Source organism: Centrocercus urophasianus, unplaced genomic scaffold (genome assembly GCF_019232065.1).
Source record: "Centrocercus urophasianus isolate 14NV4802_14NV808 unplaced genomic scaffold, USGS_Curo_1.0 seq_10, whole genome shotgun sequence".
Classification (NCBI taxonomy): Eukaryota; Metazoa; Chordata; class Aves; order Galliformes; family Phasianidae; genus Centrocercus; species Centrocercus urophasianus.
In genome coordinates, this window is record NW_024884142.1 from 37,431,295 (window position 1) to 37,443,763 (window position 12,469).

Sequence of the window (12,469 nt, forward strand, 5' to 3'; positions counted from 1 at the left end):
TGCTGGCTTGCTTCAGAAGTAGTAAGTCAACAGCTGAAGTCTAGAAAAGAGCTGTCTAAAAAATGTGATGTGAAAAAGAAGACTGAAAAAATGAAGGATTTCTTAAAACCACTCCCACCTAGCAATGCTGTTTCTTGTACCTTTAGTACATCTGCTTCTCACAGTCTGTCTTTCCAAATATGCCTACCTTTCAAAATTACTCCAGCTTTGGAATGAAAGTGTCAGCAGTTGCAAGACTCTTGAGAGTTTGATTATCTTATTTCCTGTCTGTCTACTGCATTTAAACATGTGCCAAACTGGAGAGGTCATTTTTCTACCGTGACTCTGGAGTACACTTAATAAGACTCTTGTTACTGACTGACCTCTTGTACCTGGAGAGATTAAACATCTTGGACAAGTTTTCATTGCTTGAATCTGTGCCAAATCCTTTTAACACATGAAAGACTCAATCACTTTTAAACCAGTGGTGTTGAGCAAATAAGCTTCGGTCTGATGACAGGAGCCTGCTTGATTTCTGCAGTAAAGGAACAAACTCATAACCACCTTGGTTACAGCAAAAAAAAGTATCTGTGCTGATCTTTGTCAACAGTCTCATCAGATTGCTAGGAACGTCCCTCCTACCAGGTTACTTTGCAGCTGTGAATGAAAGCTCACTATCTGTGCCTAGTACTTGCCATAAGAAGCGTAACCTTAGCTTTCAAAATGAGGGACTTTTTAAGTATTTATGTTGTTGAAATTGAATCAGATCATGTTGCTGTGTTGCTTTTAGCAACTTGCACCTACTTTACTTCCATCATACTTAGTGAGGTTTTTCAGCTGCATTTAAAGACTAGGTCTAGAATAGAGCTCTGTTTATGAAACACTGAAACTATTAATGTTTCACAGCACTTGACAACTCTGGCTTTTCTGATTATATTCAACCTTGCTGAACAGGAATGTTTGCATCATTTAAGAGCAATTTTTTTTTTTTTTTGCACTGCCTGTATTCTGTATCTTCTCTTCAAACAAAGAGATGATGACAGATGATGCCTCAAAGATAAGTAACATTCCACTATACACCCTCTGTCTACAATAAGTTCTCTAAATGCACATGAGTTTCACCACATCATGGCATGTTACCTACTTTATTTATCCATTCCACTTGACATAGCTATTAAAAATAGTCCTTCTTAGTTGAGTATTTTCCTTTCTCATGTGTCAGTCTTCAGGATCTAATTCTGTAACTACTTTGACAAAATTGAAGACTCACAAGATGAATGAATGGGCTGTGTTCCCCTACTAACAAAATGTGTATCCTCTGAAAACATTCTGGTTATTTAAAAAATCCTTAGGCTAGATGTCAATTAAAATTACGAGGGGAGGGACTCCATCCACTCTTTCATACTTATTTCCTCTTCTCCACTGTTTCCGTTTCATTTATCGAATAAGCTTTCTGTTGCCAAATTTCTTTCACCCTTTTCTATGTATTGTTTTTTCCTCTTTGTCATGGTTCTATGTTTTTTTTTTGGACACAGATTGATCTAGTCAACTCCGTGAAACTCTTTTTTACTTCACACGTGAGAAAACCTTTCTACTTATTTCCAGGCATTTTCTGTATATAATATCATCGACGATCGTGCTGCAATCTTATTTAAATGAATATTTTAACTTATTCATCATTCCTATAATTGGAACCAAGTTCAGCATCGATAAGTGGCTTATTAGTGGTCTTAGCATAAGTGATAGAAAAAGGAAGGCAACAGTCAATTCTTTTGCAATTATTATTACAAAACTTTGTATGCACACTGTTTTTATTGATACTTGCACGAGAAAAAAGTGACTAAATGTGACCCAGCTTCTCACCACCAGAAATGGTTTTGATTACATCGTGACTGAAGGCTGCACTGACAGAACCATAAAAACGTTTGCAGAACCTGTGCTTGTGGTCTAACTTTAACAATGCATCTAAGACAGTTGCAAGGTCACACAAATATAACTTGAATATCTCTGAGTATTTAATCTGCACATGCAGCAAAATTATTTGTTTTTGCCAATGTCATTCTACAGGTGGAGTTATTTCTGTATATGCCACTCTCCAGATGGTTGTCCTTGTTCTAATACCTTTTTCCTTACTTTACTAATCATGGTGAAAAATTGCCTACCTGGGAAGTCTACATTTTTGCCTGATTTTCCCCTAGTTCATTTTTCTAGTGCAGACAAGTCCCTAAAAGTATCATTGAGGAAGAGTGGGATGCTAGGATGTTCTGGGGATGCCACCTCTATATGCAGAATCCACTGCTGACTCAAAGCAAATCTGGACTATTACACAAACCATCGTCAGCAATGAAGAACTACGTTCAGCAATTTAGGAAGGATAGGCAAGCAATATAAAAGAATCCAAATAAAGCAACAAAGATGGTTAGACACATGGCTGTGTGTTTCACAAGCAATGAGCTTTCTTAAAATAACACGGAAGGAAGAAAGAAAGAAAAGCCAGAAAATTATATATCAGCAGTACTATTTCTAAAAATAATGGTTTTCAAACTTTTCCATGTGGCATTAACAGCTCTTTAAGGGATAATCTTTATTGCTTTGTAACATACAAAGCAATAAACAGCTGCTGAGATTGATTAATAGCCAAAGCAAAGTTGAGGCATGTAATCAATCTAAAAAGCCATTTATTGTGAATATGCTACGAAGCAATAGAGATTACTGCTGTTGCACAACAAACCATAACAGAGAAAGCACGCAGACACACACACACACACACACACACACACACACACACACAGCAAAAAGAGTTGCTTTCTTTTCAAGGCCCTTTCTGTTATGCTGCTTTTTTCCTGAGCTTGCACATGGCAGTGCCATTGCCTAAGAAAGGCCACTGGCCCTAGAGCATGTGATCTGTAAAAAAGTTGGAAAGTTTAGCTGGAAAAAAGTAATGCTATAAGAACCTCAGTGTCACCTGAGTGGGAAATAATACTAATGGGTTTTCTTGTTTGATTTGTTTTTTGTTTTTCTGTAACTAGAAGTGTAAAATTCCACATGTATTCAGCGTGTCTTTGGAAATGGTACTGCTATTTGTATTACCAAAAAAAAAAACAAATTGGCTTACCAATTGAAAAAAAAAAAAATCTAATTTGTGCTAATGTAGAGCATTTTTCTTAAATGGCTACTAAATGATTGTGAAGTTGATCATAGGAATATTGCATGTAGCTACTTCAGGCAACTACTTCACACCACTCTGTATATACAGCTTTTAATACAGTCACGTTTTTACCTCCTCCTCCTCCAGTCTTCGTGTGAGGCCATTTCAGAGTCTTACTTCTCCAGCCACTTTAAGCTCTTTTAAACCCTTACAAAAAATTCTATTTGGAATGTTGCAGGTCAGCATGCCTTTTTGTTCTTGTATCAACAGTGTCATTTAGAACAAACTGCTCTTCATGTCTTTGAAATGAAGTTACAGAGAGTGCCTCTTACCCTTCATTTTGGTAGAACAAATAAGCCGTGCACCATGCAATGGGAGGGTTTTCCTTTTAGCAGTCTTGTGACCCTCCTCTGCACCCATCAGGATCCCTCTTGTCTGAATGCACACGTTTTGTGGGGCACCGAGATTCAGAGGGTCTCGGCATCCTTCTCTCTCCAGTGACACTCTTACCCTGTCTACTGGAAACATCTTGCCCAGTACATTCAAGGATCAAATCTGCCTTTTTCATATCCCCGTAGCATCTGAAGCCATTGGTTAACTTGTACATCTACAAACAATTGGCGTGTCCTTGTTTCTGAACTGATGACCTTGCCACTTAGGACAGAAATTTGTATTACTATTAAATTTCATTCTGTTTCTATTACCCTAGCTCCCAAGATTATTCATGTCGTCCTGTATCATATTGCCATCCCCTTCCATATCAATGATGTCTCTCACTTTTGTGTCATTAGCAAATGTTATTAACAAACTCCCTATTCTAAGGTAGTGAATAAAAATACAACTGAAGATGTACCCTTGTGGAATTCTTAGTAAAATAACCCCCAAGACTCAGTTTCACAGTTGTAGGAACTGCTTTCTTCAATTTTATATTTGCAGGATATAAAGTTGAGCCCTAGAAGAACTTATATTCGGATCTTAGAAGACAACAGCTTCAAAAGTTTATAACTTCTAAACTCTGAACTATTGAATAGCTACAGTCGCCTAAACTTTAATAACAGCTACTTAACAATAGTAGCTGATGAATACAGTGATGAATTTGATTGCTTTTTAGTATTTCACTCTCTTTGTTAAGAAAATTATTTGAGTTATTTTTAGCCTGGCAATCAGTTTTACTATTTAGCCAGTCTTTAATTTCTATTTCAGAAAAGCACAGCCTCCCTGGAGGAGATGATATCTATGCCTGAGACAACATTGCTTGTGAATTCTTATCCTGTGTGAATTTCAAAGTTCTAATTTCCCTACTTTGGGCAGCCACATCATTCTTCCTGCAGGAAACATTGGACTGAAATTCATGGCCTTGTTCATGCTTCCCCATGTCTGAACTTTTTCCACTTAGAGAGTTTGGTGTCAGCAAAATCAAAGAAAATCTCTGAATAATTGTCATTGATATATATATTTTTTCCATCAGTGTGCTATTTGCAAAATGACTGTCACTGTAGTACATAATCTTTTGTCAAAAAAAAAAAAAAACAAACCCTGCAGTTAAAAGTTTCATTTATTACACACTGGCTGAAGCTTATACCTATCTCAGCTGCATTTAACGCTACATTTGTGTTGCTAATTAATTTGAGAAGAGTGAAGGCAATCTCATTTTTTCCAAAAGACTGTAAATGGCCTCTTGTAATCATTTAGCAGAGAATGACCTCCTGCAAGCTCTGTTTGCTGCATCCGCACAATGTTGCTGAGAGGGAACTGCTGGTAGCAAAGAGGAAATACAGCAAAACTGGACATTTGCACTGCAGCCCAGAGAGAAGTGCTGTGTAATGCCAGTATAACTGGAAAGATGAAGACCTCTGCAGACCAACTGTTGAGTGTCAGCAGTTCATGCTAGCAGAACTTCTGCCAGTAGAACTGCCTTCCTCTCAAATAAGGCCAGCAACAAGAGCATACAGAGAGATAGAGATTTATGGGGATATCTGTAGGGTGCTGGTGAGAAGGGCAACAGGTCTCTCTCCTTGCTTCTTATACTGCTGTTCCTGTACAAACAGCCCCAAGGATGCCTGCCCACCAGGGTCCTGATGCCTGTGCCTGGCCACTGCTGGCCTTGTTTGAACCAGAAAGTTTTACTGGCAGAAGTTCTGCTGGCATGTGCTATAGACATTGCTGTGTTGGCAGGATGTGCTCACATTTGGCTGTTTCTAAAGATGCAAGATGTCCTCAGAGCATCAGGCTTTTATCAGCAGAAGATGGCAGCATTATCCGAGGCTAACCCAGACTACCTTGTGCAATGTTTGGTAGATTGCCTTCTGGTAATTTCTTGCAGCATATTGTGGAGCTGCTGTTGTATATTGTGAGATATCATCAGTTGCATCATAAACTCTGTGTAAATATTGGGTCAGATTTTCAAAAATTTTTTGATCTTGTTCAATAACCTATTTTTACATGTGCTGTTTTCCCATATTGCTGATTTCTCATTGCCAGAAGCCCAGATTGTATCAAACAGCATCGCTCTCTTGTTCATTTAGGGCAGAAGTAAGCATTCTTTCTTATCTAAAGAGCAGCCGAAAGTATTGGGTACTGGGGACAAATGGAACATAGAGACAATGAATGGTAGCCAACTATTTGCAGTAAGTGTTTGCTAAACTGCTTTTCAAGAACAACTTGAAGTTTTGAGCCATACTGTGAGGACTGGAAGAGAGGAACATTCAGGGTTGGATATTAAACTCATGCCAACATATCCACTCTGATTTAGGAGCTGCTTAATGAGGAGAAAGAAGCACGAGGTGGTGCCAACTTTTTGGAAAGCTGTGCTGATGTGGGCATTTTGGCATTACTTGGGGAGCTGTCTCCAGTGATGTACAAAAAGTTAAGTATTTCCTGCTGCAAGGTCTCTTCATGCTGGGTAATATACTGGAAATAAGAGATGAACCTGATATGATGGACTTTGCTAGCTGTGGGGGAACAGTAAATAAGGTTTATATCCAATTCTGTCCTATCTTGTTTTGAGTACAGAAAATGAAAGTGGTGCTTCTCCATGGTGATCTCTCTAGACAGTATTTTACATCAGTGTTGCTTGGGAGAAAGCCCATGCTTGCCTCCCCATCTATCCTGTTGTCATTAATGATGTTACGTAGCCAACTCTGGCAACAGAGACAAGGCTGGTTTGGCAAGCTGTAGGTAAAAAACAAAACAATGTCACAGGAAAAAATAACAGAAATATCCACCACAAAACTCTGTAATTTCGTAGTCTCCTGAAACAAACAAACAAGCAAACAAACAAACACATAGGGTTTCACAGGGTTCCTTCATTTGCTGAGTGTAATTTTGTCCTTTTCCCAAATTTAGTGCAAAGTCAGTTATAGGGTTTTGGTTTTTCCCATGACGTTTTCAGGTATTACAGACAAGTGCATTTCATAAATAGCCCTCATATATGTAGAATACATAAATGGCTGGAAAATACGTAGAGCTTAAAGACCATAGGCATGTGTGGAACCTGCAGATCTGCATAGAAAGCCACACGTAACCAGAGTACCTGCACAATGACCTTGACGTGGTATGGACATATAGCATCTGTGGTGTGCAGGCAGGCAGCATACATCCAGTAAGTGCAATGTCTTCTGGACACATCCATTTTATGACACGTTCATGGATACTCTGCTTAACACATGCACAGAAGATCTGGCATGTCTATGTATGTGCTAGGCAGCACATGGACTGTTCTGTCTTAGATTTCATGTCTATAATTCAGAAAGTCCTAGCTGAACTATTTATTGGAAACATGCACTCACTCATTTGGAACTGCTGTTCCTAAAAATCATTTGAAGCAACTTGAGTTTGTTCCAAAGATACAGCATTTTATTGGTTTAAAGCAAGTGTGTTTTGTAAATGATGAAACTGCTCACTCATTGCTTTGCATTGCTTTTTGTGATCTATGAAGTTCTGTTTTTGCCTTCTTAGACTTTCACCCAGTACTGATATTTCAATATTCTTTATATGCATTTCCCCCACCAGCAGCTGCTAGATACAGTGTAATAGGAGAATGAGTTAGGAGGAAAGACAAGGAATGCTTATTTAGAAAATTTTGACGAAGTAAACCCCATCACTATGTTAGCAGACTGGCCATATTACAGTGAATACCCTTCCTGAATCAGCTACCTGTGTTTGGGGAGCTTCCTAAGGGGCTCTGTAGCTCATTGGTTTTTACTCTAGCCATGTCTTCTTCCCAGAAACTCTTTATCCTTTTCTTAGTATCTTTCACCATGGGCTTATGTTGATGATGAGAGCAGTATTCTGGCTATTATGCTGTCTAATGAATGCATAATCATAATGAGGAGTGCACGACAAGCTGGTCATAAAAGGAACACCTTGGGGGACTAAACTCAGGGAACTTACTGCAGGAAGAGAAACTGCCTTTTCTTCTTCTTCACCTGACACTAGATCTTATCTCTTAGGTTTTATCTCTAATCTCTTAGGTTTTCCATTGGTTGTGGCTTCCACTACCTTACCATTCCCCTTCTTTCTGTGCTGATGAAATCCTGCTGAGCCTTCTCTCCTCTAGGCTGAACACTCTCAGCTCTCAACCTTTCCTCATAGAAAAGATGCTCCAGTCCTTTAATCACATTAGTAGTCCTTTGCTGTATGATTATATATGTATGTCTGTGTCCAGTATGTCCATTCCTTTCCTATACTGGGGAGCCCATGAGTGGACCTAGTATTTCAAGTGAGGCCTCACCAGTACCCAGCAGAGGGGAAGAAACATCTCCCTCAACTTACTGGCAACGCTCTTCCTAATGCAGCCCAAGAGGCTGTTGGCCTTCTCTGTGGCAAGGGTATAATGCTGGCTCGTGTTCAAATTGGTGCCATCAGAACCCCCACGTTTTTTTCTGCCAAGCTGCTATCCAGCCAGTAGGCCCCCAGCATGCTGTGGTCCACCTGTGTGGGATTTTACATTTCCCTTTGTTGAACTTGTTAAGAACTATTTCAAGCCCATGACTCTAGTTTGTCTGGGTCCCTCTGAACAAGCCAGTTATCTCATCATATAACCAGTGGTCTTTCCAGGATTGTTTAATCTGGAGGAGACTCAGGGGAGACCTTATAGCTCTCTGCAGCTACCTAAAAAGAGGTTGTGATGAGATGGGAGTTGGCCTGTTTTCCCGCATAACTAGTGATAGGACTAGGGAATGGTCTCAGTTTGCACCAAGGGAGGTTCAGGTTGGATATTAGGAAAAATTTATTTACAGGAGTGGTCAGGTGCTAGAACAAGCTGCCCAGGGTTAAGTCATATCCCTGGAAGGCATTCAAGAAAAATTTAGATGTTGTACTAATGGACATGGTTCAGTGGGAAAATATTGGTGGTAGGTGGACAGTTGGACTAAATGATGCTGGAGGTCTTTTCTAACCATGGTGTTTCTATAAGTTTGTGATTCTACTCTTGGCAGATCTCCCCTGCTGCATGTATAGGAGACCTTCATAAACCTGTTTGATTAAAACTTATTTGGTTACCTAACATTGGGTTTGTTTCTAAGTGCTGTAAAATGAACTGCTTCACCTGCCGTTGAAATGAGGTAGAAGTGATACGAAACACATATTTTATTTAACAGGATATACCAGCTGGTCTATGCAAAACTGCATACAAAAGGAAGATTTTTGTCCAGATATGAGGTAGGGTTGTTTTGTTTTGAAAAAAAAAGAAGAAAGAAATTAGGGGGAAATGGGGATTGTATTGCTGCTTGTGTTGGTGAAATTCCACTGAGGGCTGCTATTACTGGTCAGAAACAAGAAGTAGCAAGTGTGGTCAGTGAACATTTGATATGCAAAGTTTTTAACACTGTTAAATAACTTTGAATTGCATTGAAATATAGGCCATGTATATTTAGATACTCAGATAAGATTTATTTCTAGATAAATCTAAGTTAGCTGTATTGAAAATGAGATTGGATACCAACACAAAATCCCTTTCATGATTTTCAAACATTGAAAGTAATTTCAGTGAACATGACTAAATACTCAGGCAGAACTGCTCAGAACACATTGTTTATACATCGACAGTCTCTTCAGCAAAAACTGACTTTCTTAGACCTACTCAGTATATATGTTCTGTTGACACTTCCATCCTAAAAGGAGGTTACTGCAAACATGAAGATTTAATTTAGTGTCTGCATTTAAAAGAGGTGCTGAGAGTTCATTCAATAAAAAGCACATAAAGAAAGGGATTTAAGTGAGAAAGTTGCAACTACTGAGACATAGCAGAGACACATCAGGAGAGAAATATTTGCTATAATTGCCAAAAACAATAACAACAAAAAAACAACAACCAAACAACTAACCATAAAATTAACTCTTCAATTGTTGACCTAGAAAATAGTGAGGAGAAATAATATGCCTATGCAAAGCATTAAAGAAGTCAAGAAGGATGGCTTAGTTGGTTTAACTGGGTGGATTTAAAAATTGTTTAAAGAATGATGCAGTGATAATGGTAAAAAGAGATTCAAACTGGCTTTACTAGGAAGCAGATCTACAGATGTTCCTGTGAAACTTCATATGTATTATCTCAATAAAAGAAAGGTTGAGAACAAAATAACATAGAATGAGCTAACTGTGTATAATCTGGAAATAGCATATGCACACACAAATGTACATCCTCATTCTTTGGGTGTTTAAGGAGAGATATGAAAAGAAAAGCAAGTACAACACTAACAAGGCTTTAGTTACTTCTGAGGCACTGAACTTTGCTGGAGAAGAAGGATGACTAGATATCTCATAATTGGAGATAAAGTGGAAGCCAGCAGACGTGAAGGCATATGTTATGGAAACCTGATAGGATTACATGTGGAGATCTTTTTACTATCATGTTCCTGTCAGGACTGTAAGAAGAGCATTTTTGTTCTAGAAGAAAGGGGTGAAACAAGTTTTTGGCAATACTGAGAAACATGAATTAAATTTAAAATAACAGCGGGGTTTTTTTCTAACAAACATGAGAAAGTAAATGATATGCAGAAGCAGTTAGCAAAAGAAAGTTTAAGTCAATAAGATATATTGGTATATACTAATTTTAAATATACAGCTTGCTAACATAAACTTTATGCATAAAATGAGCTTATTTGGAGATACGTGCTTTCTGATATATCTTAAGTTTATTCTAAGGGAACCAAGGAAGAACCTTGATCAGATGAAACTATTATTTTTAGATTTTTCTGTTATTCACAGATAATAAGCATTGTCACATAGCAGATTTTATATAAATTCAAAATACATTCAGAGCAAGATAAAGAAGAGTCACAGAATTGTAGAGGTTGGAAGGGACCTCTGGAGATTACCTAGTCCAACCCCCCCGCTAAAATAGGTTCCCTATAGTAGGTTACACAGGAAGGTGTCCAGGTGGGTCTTGAACAAAAATGAAACTCCACAGCCTCTCTGGGCAGCCTGCTCTGGTGCTGTCTCCCTCACAGTGGAGTTTTTAACTGACATTTGCATGGAAATTCTTGTGTTCCTGTTTGTGCGTGTTGTCCAGTTGCTGGGCACCACCAAAAACAAAGGCTGTTCTTGTCAGTCACAAACAACATGCTTACTGTAACAGGGCTGTCTTTGTTGCTGTTACATGTGTGGAGATCTTCTGATATGGGCCATGATCACATTACCTACCTACACCAGTACGAGGGGCCCATAGGAAGATGCCTGGTGCAGCAGGAAAATGGGGTCTCATCAATGGGGTCTGGCTTGCGAGACAGCTTGGGGGGCACACTGCCAGTGACCCCCTCATGCTACCCAACCGCACATGCGCATGTGTGTATGGCAAAGCTATCCAGCCTGTGGGATCCTGAAGAACGGGGTATCACTGCCATATGTGCATGTGCATATGTGTAGCACAGACCCAATATGGAAGAATAGGAAACCAGTCATTTCTCAGTTTCTCAGAGAAAAAGATGTGAGGAGACGTAATAGTGCTAACTGGAAGCTGTTGAAGTCTGGAACTGGAACTAGCTGGAACTTCAACAGTTGAGTGACATGCCTAGAGAAGCTGTGGTCCCCCTTCCCTAGAGGCACTCAAGGCCAGGCTGGATGGGGCCCTGAGCAGCTGAGCTGGGGGGGTGGCAGCCCTGCCCACAGCAGAGGCTGGGGCTGGTTGGGCTTTAAGTCCCCACCCAAACCAAGCCATTCTGAAACTGGTGCATGAGCTGGGTTTTCGCAGATGCAGCTATGCCATGATTTGGTCACCTTGGCATGACCAATGCTTGTAGCTCCTATAGCTTACTGTGTCAAAAAGCTTTAACAACACTCGTTTCAATCAGTACAAATCTGAACTTAGAATGCAATATAAAGGCACACCTCCAACGACTTTACCTGAATGAGTAACTTCTGTCACCACTAAGTTGATTTCGTTGCCACTTGTTACTAGGTCCTCAGTGGAGGCCAGGACAAACCCCCCGCCTACCTCCCACGGGCCTCTTCCATAAGCAAGACCCCTATCCCCGCCCTTCTCCCGTGCGCGTCTGCCACAACCAACACCCCGCCGCCGGAGCGATGGCCCCGCACGCCTCAATTCACCGCGGCGTGCTGCGCATGCGCCCGCGCAAGCGTCCCAACGTCTCGGCATTTGCGGCGTCTCCCCTTCACTCCCGCAGGTGCTCTGAGGGAGCGAGTGAGACGTTACGGCTGTAGCGGGGCCGCCGTCCCCAGCCAGCGGTGAGTGAGGGGCCCGTCCGTCACCGGCGCGCTGCCCGCGGTTCGGCGGCCATGATGTGTGTGGTTGCCATGGGAACAGCCGGCGAGCGGGAGGGGAGTCGGCAGGGCAGCGCCTGTTGCCGGCGGCAGCCGCCCCCCGGTAACTACCCCAGAGTGCTGGTTTGGCAGGCGGGCTCCGGGTTCAGTCACCACCCGTGAGGACACTGGTGGCTACAGCACGGGCTTTCTCCTCGCTGGTGCGGTGAGGCAGTGTGTGCTGCCTGTAACCGGTGGGGCAAAGCTCGCCGCCATACCTCGTTTTCATCCAGCGTGGTTGTTTAGTAGGCTTTGGAAACATTTTTGGTCTTCCAGATCAGGTTGGTGTCTGCTGAAGGTTATTTCTTTGCTGTGATGATTTGGTGCTTTTTTAAGCCTGAAGCTTGTACTGCTCTGAGACGCAGTGCTGAGCGTAGTGAGCGCTGAGAGCTCTGTGTGTATTTTAGTGGTTAAATGATCCCGTTCCTGAGATTTGAGCTACACGTAGCACGGTGCTGACTGCTGTCCTGATGCACTCAGCCAGGCTTTGCTGATTGACACAGAGTGATGCTGTGAGGGTGCAGCTATCTCACTGCTAGTGATAGCTGGGTCTGATCTCTGATCTAGGGTTCTCTGAACCGTACT

The 12,469-nt window shown here is 41.0% G+C and overlaps 1 protein-coding gene across 3 annotated transcripts in view; it reads left to right on the forward strand.

Moving 5' to 3' along the window:
• The first annotated feature begins 11,712 nt into the window (after positions 1 to 11,712).
• ARMC2 (armadillo repeat containing 2) overlaps positions 11,713 to 12,469 on the forward strand; it is a 65,109-nt gene continuing 64,352 nt past the window's right edge. For 2 of the 3 annotated variants that reach the window (XR_006170335.1, XM_042827330.1), the window contains exon 1: positions 11,713 to 11,809. The gene's annotated coding sequence lies outside the window, so the exon portion shown is untranslated. Of the gene's footprint in view, positions 11,810 to 12,143; positions 12,166 to 12,469 lie in introns of those variants that run through there. The other variant, XM_042827339.1, reaches the window with a different exon arrangement.